Below are 23,946 nucleotides of genomic sequence, written 5' to 3'. Positions count from 1 at the left end.
ACAAGGAACATAACTACTGCCAATTTGCAAGCTGGAAGTGAGAAACTGGGAGAGAGCCCCTTCTCTCCCCCATAATCCCCACCCACTAATCTGTTTTTCATTTTAAGATTACTATATAAATAGAATTACAGAGTGTGTAACCTTTTGATACTAGCTTTTTCACTCAGCATAATATCTGGGAGTTTTCCAAGTTGCTGTGTTATCTATAGTTTGTTCCTTGTTATTGCTTAATAGTATTCCACGGTATGGATGTACCGTACTTTAACAACTTACTCATTCAAGGACATCTTTTTGGTACGTGTAGAATGCTTTTCTCAATCATATTGTAGTTTGGTTCTTAATATGAGTGATTTTCTATTGTACCCTGGACAATTTAGATATTATGAGATACTGGATCCCACCTAAGCATTTTGTTGTTGTTGTTGCTGTTGTTATTTTAGTAGGCAGTCCATCTGTTGGCATGAGGACTAGGTGAGTGTAAACTCAGCTTCCCTTTGTCCTGCTAACATCACTCAGGCAAAGTGGGGCACTAATCAGCACTGCCTTATTTTAGGATGAATGGGATGGGGCCTCTCTGCCACTTTCTGGGTGAAAGTGGCAAAAGGATTATTACAGTCTAGTTGCCTTTGAATGAAGGTGGAAACTCAGTTTTCCACTAGGCTCCCTGATACCAAGGGAGAGAAACGTGGAGTACTTGCTATCCTTGCCTCCCACTGCTTCATTAAGCAGTGAAGGTGTGTTTTAATTCTTTTGATATTTGGCTGGACCAGGGCAGAAAAAAATGGTTTTATCTGTTAGGCTACCCTGTCTTATGTCTTCTGTCTAGGAGGAAGAGGCTCTTAGAGTTTTTTTCTGTCTACCTCTTTGTGGTTCCCTTTTGGAGGCTTCTGCAATCCCCTATCTGTGATATATGACAAGCAATAAGGAAATTCAGAGAAATTCTGCAAGTCCTAAGGTCCCTACACAGTCCACATTCTTCTTTCCACATTTTCAGGGAGCGCCTGTATTTGTTTGCTGTGTTATGTCCGGAGTATTTTTAAGAGGGAAGATATACAGGAATGTTAATCTGTCTTGGTATAACCAAAATCTCTGGGTAACATTTCAAAATACAGAAATGAGTTTGGAGGGAGGTTAGGCAATCAGTGGAAAAGTATACCAGAAAACAAACACAAAAAACCTCACAAAAGTGGAAAAATTGTGTCTTTTTATTTGCTTCTATTAACTCATCTTCTAGGATCTTAGTTTCATTTTCCCCTGCTTAATTTTCAGATTTCATTATGCTTTTCAGCTTTCTGACTCAGAGTCTGACTTTATATAGAAATTGCAAAACAATCATAGCATTTTAGATGTTTTGCTTGCTGATCAGAATCATATTGGGAATAAAGTTAGGATATTTGATTGTTTTCTTTTCTGATCTTTGTGCTGACTGCAGTATCAGATACCATTTTATTGTTTTAAAATCTTCTTTTTTTTTTTTTTTTTTTTTTTTTTTTGCATTTTACTCTTTTGTCATTGCTTCAAGGTCAAGATGATGGCCACAAAATTCCAGAGGCTAAGCAATGCAGAAGTTTCATCTACTGGTAGCTAGTTTTATTTCTTAAAAATACATATAAATTAGATTTTATAGGCATATCTGAGAACATTACACTTTTGACTTTCAATAGTATCTTAATACATACGGAGACTTAGACATTCATCTTCAGTACCTCTAGAAATAGATTAGCTAGTTCTGTGCCTAAATTAAGGGAAAAATAAATCTTTGAATATATGACAGATAGTAATCTGATAGAATATAACAAAATATGTAGTAATTAATATGTAGTAATTAAGAAAAAAACTATAATCCTAGTTGTTAGATCAGTGTTTTTTATTTCTTTTTTGTTTTGTTGCTTTTGTTTTTAATTTGAATCATATGAGTTGGATGCCCACAGCAGGTACAATAAAACATTTTTAAAGTTCTTAAGAAGATTTGAAAAAATTCTGATAATTATGGTTCTGGCTAATTTTGTAATTAACCTTTCTCATACATACCATATCATTTATTCTACAAGCTGAATCCTTTGGAGGGTGTCATTTAAAAACTTAATGACAACTGATCTTATCCTCTAAGGAAAAGTAACTTGGAGGAAGTTGATATAGAAGAAGGTACCTTCATTTATCTATGAAAACATCATGAGAGCTCAGATGAAGTCAGGATAGTGAGTCTTGTGTGAGGAGGATAGTTGAAAGAAAGTCAACAGGACTTGGCAACCAAATGTTTGGAGGGATGAAGAAGAAAGAGAAATTAAGTAAAACTGTTGCTTTAGTGTATTTGAGTAGGTAGGCAAAGATAACAAATTCAATTTATTATCTAATTGGCAGCTGGAAATATCACTCTGGAGCTCAGAAAATGGATGGAGTGAATTTCTGGAGTGGAAAGTTATTGACTTAAAAGTGGCACTTAGGTCCTAGACTGAAATTATAAAGCACATGCTATAGACTAAGTTGTTTGCCTCCCAAGTACATATGTTGAAGCCCTAGTTCCCAATGTGACTACATTTGGAAATAGAACCTATAAAGTTATAACTAATGTTAAATGAGGTCATAAGGGTGAGGTCCTCATTTGATAAAATAGTGTCCTTCTAGGAAGAGACATTAGAGAGCTGCTTTTCTCTCATTCTGAGTGAACTCCAAGGAAAGGTCATGCAAAACATAATAAGAAGGCAGCCATCTGCAAGTGAGAAAGAGAGCCCTCATCAGAAAGCAAATTCACTGGAACCCTGATCTTGGATTTCCTAGCCAAGAGAAGTATGAGAAATACATTTTTGTTCTTAAAGCCACCCAATCGGTAGTATTTTGTTACAACAGCCAAAGCAGAAGAGATGTTCCAGGGAAACTGGGAATCATGAGAAGAACTAAACTTTTAGTAGTCTTGGAAGTATAAATTTATATTATTAATAGATGGTATTACCTGGATAATCAAAATTATCAACTGTATTCTACCAGATTTATTGAGAGGATAATTCAGTAACAAGGTATGTGTTTTTAAAGAACAGTAGCATTCCTAACTACCATTAATTACTACAAGCTGGGTGTGGTGGCTCACACCTGTAATATCAGCACTTTGGGAGGCTGAGACAGGAGGATTGCTTGAGGGCAGGAGTTCAAGACTAGCCTGGGTAACATAGTGAGATCCCCATGTCTACAAAAAACAAACAACAACAACAAAGCAAACTTAGCTGGGCATGGTGGTGCACACATAGTCCCAGCTACTTCAGAGATTGAAATAGGAGCCTCGCTTGAGCCTGGGAGGTGGAGGTTGCAGTGAGCTGTGATCTGCACTCCAGAGCCTGGGCAACAGAGTGAGACCCTGCCTGGAAAAGAAAAAAAAAAAAAAAAAGAAAATACAATGGAACAAGAATCACATTTACAATAGCAAGACAGTATAAAATGCATAGTGTTATATAAAGTAAATGAAAGTTGTAAATATGTGTATTAGGGTTCTCTATTAGGAACAGAACTAATAAGATATATGTATTAACGAAAGGAAGTTTATTAAGAAGAATTGACTCATACAATCACAAGGTAAAGTCCCATGATAGGTCATATGCAAGTTGAGGAGCAAGGAAGCCTGTGGTGGATCATTCCGTGTCCCCAAACCTCAAAAGTAGGGAAGACGATAGTGTAGCCATCAGTCTGTGGCCAAAAGCCTGAGAGTCCCTGGCAAACCACTGGTGTACGTTCAAGAGTCAAGAAGCTGAAGAACTTGGAGTCTGATGTTCAAGGGCAGAAAGCATCTAGCACGGAAGAAAGACAAAGGCCGGAAGACTCAGCAAGTCTGCTCTTTCTAACTTCTTCTGCCTGCTTTATTTTAGCTGTGCTGCGAGATGATTAGATGGTGCCCACCTAGATTGAGGGTGGCTCTGCCTATCCCAGACCTTTAACTCAAATGTTAATCTCCTTTGGCAGCACCCTCACAGACACACCCAGGAACATTACTTTGCATCCTCCAATCCAATCAAGTTGACACTCAATATTAACTATCACAAGCCCACCCCTTGTCAACTTGAACCCATACACGTCTCCTGAAATCATACATAATCTTCGAATGAAGACAATAATAAGATCATAATTATGCCTAACATAATAAGCTACCCTTCATACATCCAAAAGTGTACTAATCCTTAACATAAATGCTGTTACATAAAATCAGCAACATTTAAATACTGATATGAAGTCAGTAAATCTTATGTCACATGATAAAGGAAAAAGAAAAAAATGAAGATATTCTCTTAGTACAAGTGTATAAATGTACAAACATCTTCTGAACAAACTAGAGGAAATATGACAATTATAGTCCTTATTTCTGTAAATGGTCACATGGTCATAGCTGGTATTGATGACTGCCTTCTACTACCCATTCTGTATTCCCTTTGGCTTCAGCAAGCACCTCAGTAGGTCATGATTTTTTACTGGGTGGAGTGACCCAAACCTTCATTCCTGAAGGGTCAGGGCCATTTGTACTCCTGCCTGGATTAGGCTGTTGTAGTTTCCTATTGACCTTAATCATAGGTCATGGTAATACTAAGAGATGTCCTAAGGGATCTCCTATATTCCACACATACTCTTCCTTACTTCCTTTGTGGAGTAGTAGACTGATTTCATCTTGTTAATCCAGATCAATCACCCCAGCCAACACACTGTAACTCCCTTCTTTTTTTTAAGACAGAGTTTCACTCTGTCTCCTAGGCTGGAGTGCGGTGGTTCAATCTTGGTTCACTGCAACCTCTGCCTCCTGGGTTCAAGTGATTCTCCTGCCTCAGCCTCCCGAGTAGCTGGGACTAGAGGCACATGTCACCACACCTGGCTAATTTTTTTATTTTTAGTAGAGATGAGGTTTCACCATGTTGGCCAAGATGGTCTCGATCTCCTGACCTTATGATCCACCTGCCTCAGCCTCTCAAAGTGTTGGGATTACAGGCGTGAGCCACAGCACCCAGTCTGTAACTCCCTTCTTAGCCTGTTGACTTCGAGGTAGGAGGAGCCCAAAATGGCCAGGTGGCAATCTTAACTTCCAGTTAAATGGAATTATTGTGTCTCCTGGTGGCAGCATTCCTCCCTCTGGAACTAAGACCTCTAGGCCAGCAGAATGTAATGTTGCAGGAAAAGGAAGCAAAGATTTTGCTAGTGGGTTACTAGGGGTGTGGGTGAATGGTCCCACTTCCACTTCCCTCTCTTGATTCCTGGACCTATGAATCCTCGCTATGGGAGAAACAGTACCAAATACTGGACACTGATTTAGAGCATACACAGTCTTCTGGAGAACTTTGCCCTGGGCCTGCAAAGTATTGCCATATAGTTGGTGTTGTAACTTCAAAAGGCCATTCCATGGTTCTATCAATCCAGCTGCTTCAGGGTGATGAGAAACATGGTAAGACCAGTGAATTCCATGAGCATGAGCCCACTGCCACACTTCTTTAAGTGTAAAGTGAGTGCCTTGGTCAGAGGCAATGTCGTATGGAATACCATGACAGTGGATAAGGTATTCCATGAGTCCATGGTTGGTAGTCTTGGCAGGACCACTCTGTATAGGATAGGCAAACTCATATCCAGAGTAAGTGTCTATTCTGGTGAGGACAAACTGCTGCCCTTTCCATGATGGAAGAGGTCCAGTATAATCAACCTGCCACCAAGTAGCTGGCTGATCACTCTGAGGAATGGTGCCATATCAAGGGCTCAGTGTTGGTCTCTGCTGCTGGCAAATTGGGCATGCAGTGGTGGCCGTAGCCAGGTCAGCCTTACCGAGTGTAAGTCCATGTTGCTGAGCCCATGCATAACTTCCATCCCTGCCACCATGGCCATTTTGTTCATGGGTTCATTGGGCGATGACAGGGGTGGCTGAGAAAAGAGGCTGAGTGGTGACCACAGAAAGAGTCATCCTATCTACTTGATTATTAAAATCCTCATCTGCTGAGGTCACCCCTTGGTGAGCACTCACATGGGATACAAATATCTTCATGGTTTTTGACCACTCAGCAAGGTCCGTACACATACCTCTTCCCCAAATTACTTTGTTACCAATTTTCCAAGCATGCTTCTTTTAAGTCCCTGACCATCCAGCCAAACCATTGGCTACAGCCATGAATCAGTATATAATCACACATCAGACCATTTCTCCTTCCAAGAAAGGTGCACAACCAGGTGCACTGCTTGAAGTCCTTCCCACTAAGAAGATTTTCCTTTGCCATTGTCCTTCAGGGATGTCCTACAGAGGGGCTGCAGTGCCACAGCTGTCTGATTTCAGGTGGTGCCTGCATATTGTGCAGAGCCATCTGTGAACCAGGCCCTAGTCTTCTCTTCCTCTGTCAATTGATCATAGGGAACTCTCCATGAGGACATCAGTGCAGGCTGGGGGAGAGAAGGCTTGGTGGCAGGAGTGGAGACCATGGACATTTGGTCACTTTTTCATGTAATGTACTTGTGCCTTCAGGACCTGCTTGAGCCCAATAGCATATATAGCACTTCCATTTGATGACAGAATGATGCGTGCATGACCCACTTAATGGCGAGATGTGCCAGAAAACACCCAGTTCATGATAGGCAGTTCAGATTGCATGGTGACTTGATGACCCATAGTAAAATGTTCAGTCTCTACCAAAGCCCAGTAACAGGCCAAAAGCTGTCTCTCAAAAGGAGAGTAGTTATCTGCAGAAGATCGCAGGGCCTTGCTCCAAAATCCTAGAAGCCTCCACGTGATTCATCTTTGGGGGCCTGCCAAAGGCTCCAAACCCATCCCTATCTGCCACTGACATCTCAAGCATCATTGGATCTGCAGGGTCTTATGCCCCAGGTGGCAAAGCAGCTTGCACAGCAGCCGGGACCTGTTGCAGAGCCTTCTCTTGTTCTTGACCCCCACTCAAAACTGGCAGCCTATTGGGTCACTCTATAAATGGGTTATAGTAACACACCCACATAAGAAATGTGTTGCCTCCAAAGCCCAACTAGGCCTACTAGGCGTTGTGCTTCTTTCTTGGTTGTAGGAGGGGCCAAATGCAACAACTTATCCTTCACCATACAAGGGGTATCTTGACAGGCCCCAAACCACTGGATCCCTAGAGGTTTTACTGAGGTAGAAGTTTCCTGTATTTTAGTCAGATTTATTTCCCATCCCATGGCACACAAATGCCTCACCAATAAGTCCAGTGTGTTTTCTACTTCTCACTTGCTGGATCTAATCAGCAAAATGTTATCAACATAATGGACCAGTGTGATATCCTGGGGAAGGAAAACTATGATCAAGATCTCTGAGAATAAGGTTATAACACAAGCCCGGAGAATTGATATACCCTCAGGTAGGACAGTGAAGGAATATTGCTGGCCTTGCCAGCTGAAGGTGAACTGCTTCTGGTGGACCTTATGGACAGGAATGGAGAAAAAGGCATTTGCCAAATCAATGGCTGCATATCAGGTACCAAGAGATGTGTTAATTTGTTCAAGCCATGAAACCACCTCTGGTACAGCAGCTGCAATTGGAGTCACCACTTGGTTAAGCTTATGATAATCCACTGTTATTCTCCAAGATCCATCAGTCTTCTGCACGGCCAAATAGGATAATTGAATGGAAATGTGGGAATCACCACCCCTGCATCTTTCAAGTCCTTGACGGTGGCAGTAATCTCTGCAATCCCTCCAGGGATGTGAGATCTATCTATCTATCTATCTGTCTGTCTGTCTGTCTGTCTATCTATCTATCTATCTATCTATCTATCTATCTATCTATCTATCTATCTATTTTTTTTTCTTCTAGTTAGAGGCAACTCTAATGATTTCCATTTGGCCTTTCCCATGATAATAGCCCTCACCCTACTAGTCAGGGAGCCAGTGTGGGAATTCTGCCAACTACTAAATATGTCTATGCCAATTATAGAATCTGGCACTGGGGAAATGATCACAGGATGAGTCTGGGGACCCAGTGGACCCACTGTAAGTTAGGCCTGAGCTAAAATTCCATTAATTACTGAACATCCATAAGCTCCTACTTTAACTGAAGGACCACAATGATGTTTTGGGTCGCTTGGAGTCAATGTCAGCTCAGAGCTAGTGTCCAGTAGTCCCCGAAAACTCTGATCATTCCCCTTTCCCCAGTGCACAGTTACTCTGATAAAAGGCCAGAGTTCTTCTTGGGCAAGGATGGGGGAAATATTAACAGTATAAATTGTCAGTAGTGTAGTGGGGTCCTTCCTCAAGGAGACCCGGCCTCCCTTTTATTCAAGGGGTTCTGGGTCTTTAAACTGGTTCAAAGTCTGGAAATAGATTGAGGGGCTCTGATTCTCTATTTTTATAATTCAAATTTGTCTTTGTCCACTCAACCTGAAAGTTTTCTGCTTATACAAATTAAGTAAGAATGCAGTATGCTACCTATCAATTTCAGTTCTAGGACACTGATTAATTAGCCAATGTCAGAGCTCTACATGAGTCAGACTATTCTGATTGCTCCTTTGTCTCTGCTGTCCATTATGGTAGCTATGCCCACCTTGCCCTTGATAGTTGAGTGTCACCTCTGGATCCAATTATTCTCATTGCATTTAAATTTTCTAATTGAGTGACTGCAGTTCCCACTGGAAGATCAGGCATACAGAGAAGAGCAATCACAGAGTTCTTCAAGGATGCAGGTGCTCCCCTCACAAACCTATTTTGCAAAATATTGGCGAAGGATATGTCTTCTGGACCCCACCCCCCAGCTGTGATAAGTGGATCTAAAGTGACTAATCCACTCTAGCGTCCCAAACTCCCTAAGCCTTTGAATCCCTTCCTTATATTAAAGGAAGATCAGGCATTTCTAGCCTGCTCACAGTGGGTAATCTTTTGATCCACATTTCAGTAACCAAGCAAATAAACCATTAGAACCTGTTTTTTTTTTTTTTTTTTTTTTAACTCCCTGAGCTGCAACATTCAATGCAGAATCCTTGCTTCATGGGCCCAAATCAATAAATTCAACCTGATCCAACTTTATGTTTCTTCCACTGTTACCCCACACCCTTAATATCCACTCCAAGGTCTTTTCTCCAGATTTCTGCTTATATAAATTAGAAAACTCATTTGGGGGTGTAGCATACCTCCTCATGGGGGCACACTCTGGACCTCACCTCCAGAAGCTTGCTGGAACTTTAGTTTTAGGTCTAGAAGCAGACAGGGGTATTGGGGGTGGGTCATGAGGAGCATTGGCATTATCCTGCCTGGCAACTACCTCAGGCACGGCCATCACTGTTGCCTCAGAGAGTGCATGGTTAATCTCCTCAGACAAAGGTGGAAAGGCTGATGGCAGCCTGGGTCAGGAAGGGGATGTTGCCACCACTGGGTGTGGGGAGGCTTCTTCCTCTGGCAAAAAAGATTCATCAGAGTTTACAAGCTCACTGTCCCCAGCTTCATCAGGGTCCTCTCACATCCCCATTCCAAGTTGCAGGGTCCCATTCTTTTCCAATCAGTGCCCTCACTTTAACAGTAGACAACTGGTGAGGCTGAGCGTGCACCTTTTTCTGCAGGTCAGCCACTTGCATGATAAGAACTTGTATCTGATTTTCTGTAATTTCAGTCCTTTACGGAAAATCAGACTCTCACTCAGGGCAATCTTAGAAGATCTGCGGCTCAGCTGGGCGTAGTGGCTCATGCCTGTAATCCCAGCACTTTGGGAGGCCAAGGTGGGTGAATCACCTGAGATTAGGAGTTTGAGACGAGCCTGGCCAACATGATGAACTCCTGTCTCTACTAAAAATATAAAAATTTGCCCGGCGTGATGGCGCACGTCTGTAATCCCACCTACTTGGGAAGTTGAGGCAAGAGAATCACTTGAACCCAGGAGGCAGAGGTTGCAGTGAGCCAAGATCACACCACTGTACTCCAGCCTGGGCAACAGAGTGAGACTCTGTCTCAAAAAAAAAAAAGAAAGAAAAGAAAAAAAAAAGACTTGAGGCTCAGTATGTGCTTATGGAGCTGGGAGTTAGAATCCCTGAGCTCATCCTTTTCTTTCATCCTTTTTCCAAGCGAACTTAGGAGCAACCAACCAACTTCATTATATTCCTTGGTTCTCCACATACAGTCAAAGATATTATGTATAGAGTCACTAAACTTCTTGCCTTCCACGAGTGGTGAATCAGGAGTAACAAATGCATTTATTTTGCCTAACTCTCTAAACAGGTCACAGCAGGGACTATCATTGTTCTTCATACTATTAGAAGTAGAATCCTTAGCTTTTTGGTATCTAATCATAATAAGCAGCTAAATCCAGAAATCCTAAAACCAACCAAAGAAATCCATCACTAAATTCTGTTCCTCTAAAACCATTCCTGGTACCAAAATCTATATTAGTCAGGGTTCTCTATAGGGACAGAACTAACAGGATATATGTATATATAAAAGAGAGTTTATTAAGAATTGACATATATGATCACAAGGTAAAGTCCCATGATAGGTCGTCTGCAAGTTGAGGAGCAAGGAAGCCAGTGGTGGACCAGTCCAAGTCCCAAAACTTCAAAAGTAGAGAAGATGACAGCATAGTCTTCAGTCTATGGTCAAAGGCCCCAGAGCCCCTGGCAAACCACTGATGTAAGTCCAAGAGTCCAGAAGCTGAAGAACTTGGAGTGTGATGTTCAAGGGCAGGAAGCATTCAGCACTGGAGAAAGAGGAAGGCCAGAAGACTCAGGAAGTCAGCTCTTTCCAACTTCTTCTGCCTGCTTTATTTCAGCTGTGCTGGCAGCTGATTAGATGGTGCCCACCCAGATTGAGGGTGGGTCTGCCTCTCCCAGTCCTCTGACTCAACTGTTAATCTCCTTTGGCAACATCCTCACTGACACACCCAGGAACTATACTACTTTGTATCCTTCAATCTAATTAAGTTCACACTCAATATTAACCATCATAGTATATAATAAAGGAAATTAGAACGCTTACTGTAGATAAAAAATGTTTTACTATAGATTAGAAAGAACATCTAAATAAGTGGATACGGTGATCTATATTTTTTGATAGAAAAAATGACCACTGTAATACTGCTAATTGTCTACAAATAATCAACACAATTACTGCAATTATGACCAAAATATCATCAGGAAATTCTTTCAGAGATTTGACAGAGTCATACAAAAATTAGCAAAAATAGCTTGGAATATTTCGGAAAAGAGAGTAATGTGCAGTCTTGGCTTCTTGTATGCTGAAATCATGATCATAATCATGATCATCATCATCATTGCTATGGTTTAGATACAGTGTGTTTGGCCCCATTAAGTCTGACATTGAAATTGGATTCCCACTGTTGAAGGTGGGGCCTAGTGGGAGGTGTTTGGGATGTAGAGGTGAATTCTTCATCAATGGCTTGGTGCTAGACGCACAAGAGTGCGTTAAGTCTCACTTTTAGGTTCCCTGAAGAACTAGTTGTTGAAAAAAGCCTGGCATCTCTTTCTTCTTCTGTCTTGCTTCCTGTTTCTTGCCAGTTGATCTCTGAATAGTTGGCTCCTGTTTATCTTCTGCCAAGAGTGGAAGCAACCTGAGGCTCTCACCAGAAGTAGATGCTGGTGTCGTGCTTATTGTATAGCCTGCGGAACTATAAGCCAAATAAACCTCTTATGTTTATAAATTACTCAGCCTCAGGTATTCCTCTATAGCAACACAAAAGAATGAAGACAATCCTCATTTTCAGCAATTATGGAAATAGAATGATGTTTAGAGAGCTACAGACACTGAGTAAAGTAGAAGGCCTTAAAACTGTTCCACATAAATATAAATTTAGTTTATAACAAAGGTGGTATCATAAACCTAGTAGGGGAAAACCACTTGAATCATATATAAGGCCAAAACCATACAAAAACATTGTAATTATACTGCTACAGCTGAGTTAGTCATTAGAAAACCAAAAATATTAGCTGTAACCACATAACAAAGTAAATTACAGATAAGGTGATTTTAAATGAGGAGAAAAGGCATACATAAAATAGCAAAAAGAGGGAAAGCATATACCTATTTGTGAAGTAGGACTTTATATACATGATACCCAAGTTAGTCACAAAGAAAAGTACGGATCCAATTATATAAAAACTCCATTTTTTTGATTATTAATAAAATAAAGCTATATGCAAACTTCAAAAGTGGTAAAATTTGCAGCATGTCTCAGAACAGTGTGGTAAGATTCCGTAAGACAAATGCTTAAAATTGAAACACAACAACATGTCCTTGAGGATGTGACTTTAATATTTACAGTTTACTGTCAACTAGCTTCAGCTTTGGTTGCTGTCAGTGGTGAAGACTCTGTATGAATTTCTTGGTTGTAGAGAGTCTTTGTGTGATGGTTTTCTCAGATGCTGGTTTTAGGTAACAATCAACATGGTGACTGGAACAGGACATCACATCTCAATATCAACATTGAATGTAAGGGATTCAGAGATTCAACGATTCAGAGATAGGTTGTGTATTTACTAATATGAAAGCTTTTCATTCAACAGGTAATATTGACTGGATGAAGACAAATTTTACAAATTATTCCAACATGCCAATATACTTAAATTTCATCTGATTTTAGCCAAAGTGAAAGGGATGAAAAACTTTGTGAGTGAAAATTTGGAATGTATTATTAAAAGGTAAAAAAATGAATTTATCACATATGCCATGTTTAAAACAAAACCAACATATCACTGATTTTTAAAACAGGGAAGTTGATGCAACTAATTCATTAATGGTAAGGTAGTTTGGAAGGATATCTCAATTATCCATAATGAAAGGCCTGAAAGTGTTCCAGGAAGCAGTTGCAGCCAAGGAAGGTGTGGGGGGAGAAAAGATACAACTTAGTTTTAGGAAGAAAATGCACAGAGGAACCAGAAAGCAATTCCAGAGCATCTGTCAGATCTACATGAAAGGACAATTTGAGAACAGATGGCAATAGAAAGTAAAAAATTACATCATACAAATCTAGACATCTTCTGACAATGTGAAGAATTTGGTACAATGGGCTAAGTCCTTTAGGACACACTAGCCAACATGGATAAGAAAAGCCTTTCAAATCTGCTAGGATTTTGCTAATGCCGTTGTAGTCATTAATGTGTAGAACAAAAGGATACCAACAACTCCTGAAGCGGCCCAAGCAGAAATGTGTGTGGCAGTGTAGGGTCTCTTACAAAATTTCTGCTTCAATGTATAGAGTAATAAAGTACAGATAAGGAAAATTCTGTTCTGTCCAATAACACATTTACATATTAAGCAAGCCCAGAATGAGGATTTAGCCTTCCAAATAAATGCAATTCTATAATAAGAATAATAAAATAATTGCACCAGATTGTTATTTTGCTAGATAATAGAAAGACTGGGTGTTTTAGGTCAAAATAGAGTTCTGACAAATATCTATTGGCTACACAAAGATTATAATTTCTCTTCTTTTTCCCTCCTCCTCCTCCTCCACTTCCTCCTTCTTCCCTACCTCCTTTCCCTCCTCCTCCATAAATTCACGAATTACATGTGCAGGTTTGTTACGTAAATATATTGCATAATGGTGAGGTTTAGGCTTCTAGTGTGCCCTTCACCCAAACAGTGAAAAGTATACCCAATAGGTAATTTTTCAACCCATACTTCTATCCACATTTTTGAAGTCCCCAGTGTCTATTATTTCCATCTGTATGTTCATGATTACCCATTGTTTAGTTCCCACTTACAAGGAGAATATGTGGTATTTGAGTTCATGTTTCTGAGTTATTTCACTGTGGATAATAGCCTCCAGCTCCATCCATGTTGCTATAAAAGACATTCCATTCTCTTTTTGTGGCTACATATATACCACATTTTCTTTGTCCAGTCATCTGTTGATGGACATTTGGGTTGATTTCATGATTTGGCTATTGTGAATAGTGCTGTGATAAACACTGTGATAAAAGTGCAGGTATCTTTTTATATAATTCATTTTCCTCTGATAGATGCCCAGTAGTGGGGCTGCTGGCTCAAATGATAGTTGTATTTTTAGTTCTTTGAAATCTCCATACTGTTTTCCATAGAGACTATACTAATTTACATTCCCAAAATAACAGATGTTGGTGAGCATCCTCACCAACATCTGCTATTTTTTGACTATTTAGTAATAGTAATTCTTAATGGTGTAAGATGGTATTTCACTGTGCATGTCTCTGAATACTAGTGATATTGAGAACTTTTTGGGTTTTTGTCATCGTATACAAGAATTAACTCAAGACGGATTAAACATTTAACTGTAAGACCTGAATTGACACAAAATCCTAGAAGAAAACCTAGGAAAAACTCTTCTAGATATTGACCCAGGCAAATAATTCATGATTAAGATTTCAAAAGCAAATGCTATAAAACAAAAAGTAGACAAATGGGACTTAATTCAACTAAAAATGTTCTGCATAGCAAAAGACATTATCAACAGAGTAAATAGACCACCTACAGAATGGGAGAAAATATTTGCAAACATGCATCTGACAGAGGACTAATATTCCAAATCTACAACCAACTTAAACAACTCACCAAGATAAAAACAAATAACCCCTTTAAAAAGTGGATAAAGGATATGAACAGATTTTCTCAGAAGACGTACAAGTATTTCTGCTATTTAACTTAAAAAATAGTTACTGAAACAATCTAAATGAATTATAAGAAAATCTATCATTTTAATACTGCTTTTTCAGTCAATAAAACAGGTGTTCTCTTAAGTGTCAGGAGTGATTTTAGTTTCCCAACAACTGGGTATTGATTTCAGATTCTCAATTGGATTATGTTGCAGGGATATTTTTGATTATTTATTATCAGGCCTAGCTTTTGACAAACTATTAATATTATGTATCCAGAATAATGGCTCAGTGGTACAAACCACCATAGAATTGTTGTAACAGGAGAAGGATCCCAAAGCCAATATCTGAATCAAGAAATTGATACTTGAGAAATGCAGATTATATAAAACATTTTTTTCTACTTTTTATTAATTTTTTATTCCCAGCAAAGGGCACAGTGCCTGTCACATAGTAAACATACAGTAATGTGCTTTATACTGAAGTAAATGGTTTGGAATACTTGTGTCCACAGCGGGATAATGGTCTCCATTTATATTTAATGAGCACGTATTATGTGCTAGGGAGCTGAGGATTTGGGTTCAAATTTGGTTTAACCTTAAATGACTTATTTTTGAAGCCTCAGTTATCTCGTTTCTAGAATGGAAATAATTCCTCTCCCACCTGAAAAGGTTTTTGAGAGTTAAAAACTTCATTGAGTATGAAAGTAATTAAATTTAAATTATTACAAAATATGTTACTTTAATAAAACAAACATATTTTTGTTCATTCAGCATCAATAATTTTTGTAACACTTGAATCAACAGTAGAACTCACAGTGCATAGATACCAGTTCATCAGATTTATTCCCTAGAGCTGAAGGCTTACTTTAATTTTAATGCTTGAATTTGCTAATCAACCATGCTATAAATCCCTTAAGTAGTTAATATTGTATTATTCACATCTCTTATGCTTAGTTTAATATATGAAAGAGATTATTCTGAGTACTGTACTTTCTCACATAATTTATATATCCACAGTGGATGCCCTCATTGAGTCTGAAAATTTCCTCATTAATGCTTAATTATATTCTATAACATAGTTTATCTGAATTGTTTCTAAATTTTTTCAAGTCATTTTCAGCTGCTGAACTTTTAATATAATACAACTAAGCTTATTCTTGAACCAAAATGCATAATTTCAGTTATTTCATTTTCTTTGTGTTATATACATTCAGAATTCTCAATTTGTTTCATGCTTTTTGGCCTAATTTTATCAATTTAGTTTTATATTAAATATATTGGTCTCAGACATTATACTAAGGGGTGCCATTAAATACCTTGTAGTTACTTAAACGATGAGAAAAATATGTATCTTCATATTGCCTTGAACATCTTTGATTACCATGTTACACTTGTCACAATGAATCAATATTGGTATATTATTGTTAACTAAAGTCCATAGTTAATTCAGAATTTTTTGTATTTTTTGATCTATATGTGTATATTTTTTTGTATTCTAAAATTCTATCCAGGATACCAATAACATTTAATCAACATATTTCTTTAGGTTCTTCTTGGTTTAATTCTTGTCCTTCCTGCCACCATGTGAAGAAGGACGTGTTTATTTCCCCTTCTGCCATGATTGTAAGTTTCCTGAGGCTGCCACAGCAATGCAGAACTGTAAGTCAATTAAACCTCTTTCCTTTATAAATTACCCAGTCTTGGGTATTTCTTCATAGCAGCATGAGAATGAACTAATAGACATGGTATTTGACAAATGCTCAATGGCATGTATTAATCATTATAGTATCATACAAAATAGTTTCATTGTCCTAAAAAATCAAATCCCTAAGCTTTATTCATCCCACTTTCTTCTTTCACTTAGAATACATTTATGTTTCTTTCATGCATTTTTGTTTCTTGCTAGCTCATTTCTTTTTTTCTTATAATAATATCTCATTTTATGACTGTATCACAAATGTCAATAGTGGAGTAGACCAAGCAGAAAGAATCTCAGAGCTTGAAGACTGTCTTTCTGAAATAAGACAGGCAGACAAGAATAGAGAAAAATGAATTAAAAGGAATGAACAAAACCTCCAAGAAATACGGGACTATGTAAAAAGTCAAAACCTGTGACTGATTGGGGTACCTGAAAGAGATGAGAAGAATAGAACCAAGTTGGAAAACATGTTTCAGGATAAATTACTTTTCTAATGTATCATTGAATTTGTTTTGCTGGTATATTGTTGAGGATTTTCCATCAATATTTATCAGAGATATTGGCCTGTAATTTTCTGTTTTTTGTTGTTTTCTTTTCCTACGCCTTTGTCTGGTTTTGGCATCAGGATAATACCAGCCTTGTAGAATGAATTTGCAAGTTTTTGTTCCTCCTTTATGTTTTGGAATAGGTTGGGTAGGATTGCTATTAGTTCTTCCCTAAATGTTTGGTAGAATTCAGTAGTGAATCTATTGGGTTTGGGCTTTTCTTTACTGGGAAACTTTGTATTGGGGATCCAATCTCTTTATTTGTTATTAGTCTGTTCAGGTTTTGGGTTTCTTCATGGTTCAATCTTGGTATGTTTTGTACGTCTCTGAGAGTGCATCCATCTCCTCTAAATTTTCCAATTTGTTGGCATATAGTTTCTCATAGTAGCTACTAATGATACTTTGAATTTCTGCAATATCAGCTGTAATGTCTCCCTTATCATCTGTAATTTTATTTATTTGGGTCTTCCTTTTTTTTCTTCATTAGTCTGGCTAGAGGTTTGTCAATATTTTTAAATCTTTTGAAAAAAAAAGACTTTTTGTTTCATTAACATTTTATATTTCCTTCATTTCAAATTCACTTATTTCTGCCATGATATGTATTATTTATTTCCTTCTACTAATTTTGGACTCAGTTTGCTCTGATTTTCTAGTTCTTCATGATGTATCACCAGGTTATATTTGAAGTTTTTCTTCTTTTTTGATGTAGGCACCTATGGCTATAAAATTTCCTCTTAGTACTGCTTTCACTGTATCCCATGGGTTTTGGTATGTTATGTTTTCATTATTATTTTTTTTAGAAATTTTGTAATTTCCTTCTTAATTTCTTCATCGACCCACTAGTCGTTCAGGAGCATATTGTTTAATTTTCATGTGTTTGTATTGCTTCCAAAATTCCTCTTGTTGATTTCTAGTTTTATTCCATTGCGGTTATGAATATGCTTGCTATTTCAATTTTTAAGATGTTTTAAGACTTGTTTTGTTACTAACATAAGGTCTATCCTTGATAATGATCCAGGTGCCGAGGAAAAGAATGTGTTATTTATTTATTTATTTATTTATTTATTTATTTGGAGACAGAGTCTCGCTCTGTCTCCCAGGCTGGAGTGCAGTGGCGCAATCTCAGCTAACTGCAAGCTCTGCCTCCCGGGTTCACGCCATTCTCCTGCCTCAGCCTCCCATGTAGCTGGGACTATAGGCGCCTGCCACCACGCCTGGCTAAGTTTTTGTATTTTTAATAGAGACGGGGTTTCACCGTGTTAGCCAGGATGGTCTCTATCTCCCCTGAGCTCATGATCCCTCTGCCTGGTCCTCCTAAAGAGCTGGAAGTACAGGCCTGGCAAGAATGTGTATTCTTTAGACTTTGGATGAAATGTTCTGTAAACATCTATTAAGTCTATTTGTTGTGTAGTGCAGATTAAGTCTGATGTTGTATTAGTTTGTTCTCACACTGCTAACAAAGACATACCAGAAACCGGGTAATTTATAAAGAAAACAGATTTAGTTGACTCAGTTCACCATGACTGAGGAGGCCTCAAGAAACTTAAAATTGTGGTGGAAGAGAAAGCAAGCACGTCTTCTTCACATGGCAACGGCAAGGAGAAGTGCCAAGCAAAAGGGGAAAAAGCCCCTTATGAAACTATAAGATCTTGTAAGAACTTACTCACTATCATGAGAACAGCATGAAGGTAATCACCCCTATGATTCAATTACCCCTTGCAAGGCCCCGCCCACGACATGTGGGGATTATGGGAACTATAATTCCAGATGAGATTTGGGTGGGTACAGCCAAACCATATCAGATGTTTCTTTGTTGAGTGTCTGGGAGATCTGTCCAATGCTGAAAACAAGGTGTTGAACTTTCCAGTTATTGTTTGGGGTCTATCTTTCCCTCTAGCTTTAAAAATGTTTGCTTTATATATCTGGATGCTCCAGTGTTAGCATATATATGTATTTACAATCATTATGCCTTGTTGCTGGATTGATCCCTTTGCATTATATAATGACCTTCTTTATTTCTTCTTACGTTTTCTTTCTTGAAATCTATTTTGTCTGATATAAACATAGCTACTTCTGCTCTTTTGCGGTTTCCATTGTCAGTGAATACCTTTTTCCATTCTTTCATTTTCAGTATACATTTATCTTTGCAGGTGAAGTGTGTTTCTTATAGGCAACAGATCAATGGGTCCTGTTTTTTTTTTTTTTTTTTTTTTTTCCATCCATTCAGACACTCTACATCTTTTGATTGGAAAGTTTAGTCCATTTACATTCAACATTACTATTGATAAGTAGGGACTTCTGCCATTGTGTTATTTGCCCTTCCTCCCTCCCTCCCTCCCTCCCTCCCTTCCTTCCTTCCTGTCTTCCTTTTAGTAAAGGTGATTTTCTCTGGTGGTATGATTTAGCTTTTTGCTTTTTACTTTTTGTGTATCCATTGTGCGTTTTTCAATTTAAGGTTACTGTGAGGTGCATAAATACTATCTTATAACCAATTATTTTAAACTGATGACAACACTGATTACATAAACAACAAACATGCAAAAAGAAAACTAATAAAATCTCTACATTTTAACTTCATCCCCTTGCTTTTTAACTTTTTGCTGTTTCTCTTTTTGTTTTTCCTAGTCTAATGTTAGTGCTGGACTGGGCTAAGAGCCAGAGGACTAGGGTGGCGTGTAACCTAGGGAAATACAAGCCAGAGTGGCCAAAGGAGAACTTCTGCCATCCTCCCCTAGGCAGTACAGCTCATAGCAATGAAAATGTATCCTTCCTTCTGCTTAAGGAGATGAGAGCAAAGAGTAAAGAAGACTTTGTTTTGCATCTTGGATTCAAGCTCAGCCACAGTAAGACAGGGCACCGGGCAGAGTCGTGAGGCCCTCATTCCAGGCCCTAGCTCCTAGATAACATTTCTAGTCATACACTGGGTCAAAAGAGATCCCATTGTCTTGAAGGGAAGAACCCAGTCCTAGCAGGATGCATCTTAACCACTCCTGTACTAACATTGTAATTATAGTGTGTAAACTACACTTAAGTAGAAAGGCTAAATGATGAAACAATACAAAATAATAAGTACAACAATTTTTCAGTACATAGGCAGTACCATAATAAAGTATTCAGTAGGAATAGTACCAGCTTTTCTCTGCACATCTGGTAGAATTTGACTCTGAATCCGTCTGGTCCTGGGCTTTTGTTGGTTGGTAGAATATTTATTACTGATTCAATTTTGGTGCTTGTTATTGGTCTGTTCAGGGATTTAATTTCTTCCTGGCTCAATCTTGGGAAGGTGTATGTGTCTAGTAATTTATCCATTTCTTCTAAATTTTCTAGTTCACATACATGGAGGTGTACATAATATTTCTTGGGTCTTCCCTCTTTTAATCTTTATTAGTTTAGCTAGCAGTCTATCTATTTTTAACTTAAAAAAAACAACTCCTGGATTTGTTGATGTTTTGAATGACTTTACATGTCTCAGTCTCCTTCAGTTCAGCTCTGATTTTGGTTATTTCTTATCTTCTGCTGTCTTTGGGGTTGGTTTTCTCTTGGTTGTCTAGTTATTTTAATCATTATGTTATAGTTGCTATGTTGAGATCTTTTTAACTTTTTATGTGGATATGTAGTATTATAAATTTCTGTCTTAACACTGCCTTAGCTGTGTCCCAGAAATTTTGGTATGTTGTATCATTGTTCTCATTAGTTTCAAAGAACTTCTTGTTTCTGCCTTAATTTTATCATTTACCCAGAAGTAGTACTTCAGGATCAGGTTATTCAATTTTCATGTAATTGTATGGTTTTGAGTGAATGTATTAGTCTTGATTTCTAATTTGATTGTGCTCTGGTCCAAGAGATGCTTTGTTACGATTTCAGTTTTTTTGCTTTGGCTGAGGAGTGTTTTATTCCTGATTTTGTGATTAATTTTAGATTATGTGCCATGTGGCAATGAGGAGAATTAATATCCTGTTGTTTTGGGATGGAGAGCTCTGTAGATGTCTATCATGTCCATTTGATCTGGTACTGATTTCAGGTCCTGAATATCTTTGTCTCCCACTATTACCGTGTGGGAGTCTAAGTCTCTTTGAAAGTCTCTAAGAACTTGCTTTATGAATCTGGGTGCTACTATTTTGGGTGAATATATATTTAGGATAGTTAGGTTTTCTTGTTGAATTGAACTCATTACCATTATGTAATCCCCTTCTTCATCTTTTTTGATCTTTGCTGATTTAAAGTCTATTTTGTCTGAAACTGGAGTTGCAACCCCTGCATTTTTCTATTTTCTATTTGCTTGCTAGATTTTTCTCCATCTCTTTATTTTGAGCCTTTGGGTGTCATTGTATGTGAAATGGGTCTCTTGAAGACACCATACCAATGGGTCTTGGTTCTTTATCGATCTTGCCCTCTATGCCTTTTAATTAATCAAAGTTGTTATTGATATGTGTGGATTTGATCCTGTCATCCTGCTGTTACCGGTTATTTTGCAGACTTCTTTAGATGGTTGCTTTATAGTGTCGTTGGACTGTGTACTTCAGTTTGTTTTTATAGTGGCTGGTAATAGTCTTTTCTTTCCATATTTAGTGCTTCCATCAAGATCTATTGTAAGATAGGTTTGTTGTAAATTCCATCAGCATTTGCTTGTCTGAAAAGGATCATTTATCTCCTTTGCTTATGAGCTTAGTTTGACTGGATATGAAATTCTGGGTTGGAATTTTTCTTTAACAATGTTAATATTGGCCCCCAATTTCTTCTGATTGTAGGGTTTCTGCTGAGAGGATCTACTGTTGGTCTGATGGGATTCCCTTTGTAGGTGACCTGGCCTTTCGCTCCAGCTGCCTTTAACATTTTTTCTTTCATTTTGACCTTGGAGAATCTGATGATTATGTGTCTTGGAAATAATCTTCTTGTGAAGTATCTTACTGGGGTTCTCTGCCTTTCTTGAATTTGGATGTTGGCCTCTCTAGACATGTAGAGAAAATCCTCATGGATGATATCTTGAGATATGTTATCCAAGTTGGTTCCATTCTCTTATTCTCTTCCAGGAACACCAATGAGTCATAGATTAAATCTCTTTATATAATTCCATATTTCTCAAAGGTTTTGTCCATTCCTTTTCGTTCTTTTTTTTTTTTTTTTCCTATTCTTGTCTGACTGTCTTATTTTAGAAAGCCAGTCTTCAAGCTCTGTGATTCTTTCCCCTACTTGGTCTATTCTGCTATTAATACTTACGATTGCATCATGAAATTCTTGTAGTGTCTTTTTTAGCTCTATCTGATAGGTTACATTCTTTTCTATTTTGGCTATTTTGTGTCTCAGGTCCCACACTATTTTATTGCCATTTTAAAATTCCTTGGGTTCCTTTTCAACATATTCCTATATCTAAATAATCTTCATTCTTATCCATATTCTGAATTCTATTTCTGTCATTTCAGCCATCTCAAGCTGGTTCAGAACTCTTGTTGGAGAAGTAGTGTGGTCATATGGAAGAAAGAAGACACTCTGGCTTTCTGAGTTGTCAGGGTCCTTGTACTGGTTGTTTCTCATCTTTGTGAGCTGATGTTCGTTCAGTCTTTGAAGGTGCTGACCTTTGGAATTTTTTTTCCTATTATCCTATTTGATGACCGTGAGGGTTTGAATGTGGTTTAAGATGGATTCAGCTGACTGACTTCATTTCTGGACTCTGATGGGTGGTGTCAGGCAAAGTGTTTTGTAGCGTGCGTGGGACCCATCCTCATTTGCATGTTCTAGCAGGAGCAGCAGCAGCAGCAGCGTAGTACGATGCATAATTTTTATCTGTGTCAATTAAGAGTAATTCAAATAAAATATTATTTTACTTTCTTTAGTCCTTCTCTGACATTTTTCCTTTATTTAGGTAGATCTGAGTTTCTCACCACCATTTTTCTACTCTCTGAAGAGTATCTTTTAACATTTATTACAGGAAGGTCTACTGGAGATAAATACATGATTGTTTGTCTGAGAAAATCTTTATTTTTCCTTCACTTTTGAAGAAAAATTTTGGTGAATACAGAATTTGAGGTTGGTGTTTTTCTTTTTTTCTTCATTCAACACTTCAGATAATTGGAGAACCTTGGATTTAAATTTTAAAAATTAGACAGCATCCAAATTAATAAAACATTCCACTCTCTTCTTGATTGCATGCTTTGCGATGTGAATTGTAATGTAATTCTAATAATTATTCCTCTATCATTAAGATGTTTTTATACCCTCTGGCTTCAAGATCTTCTCTTTGTTTTCAAACTTATATGATCTTCATATGCAGTTTGTATATGATACGCCTTGGTGGTCTCTTTCCTTTTTGGTATCAATCTTCCTTGGTGTCCTATGAGCATTCCATTTTCCTTTTTTAAAGGCAAATGTGATTTAAATGTATAAAAATAAAATTTAAAAATATGTGGAGTAGGTATCTACTCATCTTCTTGTTTTATAAAGCTTTGCTTCTGTTCACCCTCTGTATATCTCTATTTCAGTTGTTTTTCGTTTCCATTCACCCATTCATACAATAAAATTAACTGGACATCAGCCAGGCATGGTGGCTCACTCCTGTAATCCCAGCACTTTGTGAGGCCGAGGTAGGTGGATCACCCGAGGTTGGGAGTTTGAGACCAACCTGACCAACATGGAGAAACCCTGTCTTTACTAAAAGTGCAAAATTAGCCAGGCCTGGTGGTGCACACCTGTAATCACCACTATTCGGGAGGCTGAGGCAGGGGAATCGCTTAAACTCAGGAGGCAGAGGTTGTGGTGAGCCTAGATAGTGCCGTTCCACTCCAGCCTGGGCAACAAGAGTGAAACTCTATCTAAAAAAAAAAAAAAAAAAAAAAAAAATTACTGGACATTTATTCTATTATGTGTCAAAACCTGATTTTGGAAAACAGGACCATGGTCTTTATATTTGTTCTGCAAAATTAATTTTGTCATTAAATTTGCAAAATTCTCAGCAACTATTACTTTAAATATTCTGCTTTTCTGTCTTCCACCTCCTCTTCTGCTTCCTTTTCCCCCTCCCTCTCCTCTTCCTCTTTCTTTTTGCTTTGCATTTGTTATTCTGTTGTTTCTGCCCTAAGGAGGTTTCCAATTTGTTTCTTCAAGTTATTTGAAGGCACTGCCTGTCTAGGTCAGTCAATTAACTTCAAGCTTAGGAATATTTGTGCAAG

The 23,946-nt window shown here is 38.0% G+C and overlaps 1 long non-coding RNA gene across 1 annotated transcript in view; it reads left to right on the top strand.

Moving 5' to 3' along the window:
• LOC139363787 (uncharacterized) overlaps positions 1 to 23,946 on the top strand; it is a 270,619-nt gene that overhangs the window by 93,357 nt on the left and 153,316 nt on the right. Inside the window, exon 2 of the long non-coding RNA XR_011624748.1 lies at positions 16,086 to 16,198. This is a non-coding gene — a long non-coding RNA (uncharacterized lncRNA). The remainder of the gene's footprint in view (positions 1 to 16,085; positions 16,199 to 23,946) is intronic.

This window comes from Macaca nemestrina, chromosome 6 (assembly GCF_043159975.1).
Source record: "Macaca nemestrina isolate mMacNem1 chromosome 6, mMacNem.hap1, whole genome shotgun sequence".
Classification (NCBI taxonomy): Eukaryota; Metazoa; Chordata; class Mammalia; order Primates; family Cercopithecidae; genus Macaca; species Macaca nemestrina.
This window is presented reverse-complemented; position numbering and strand designations above follow the sequence as displayed.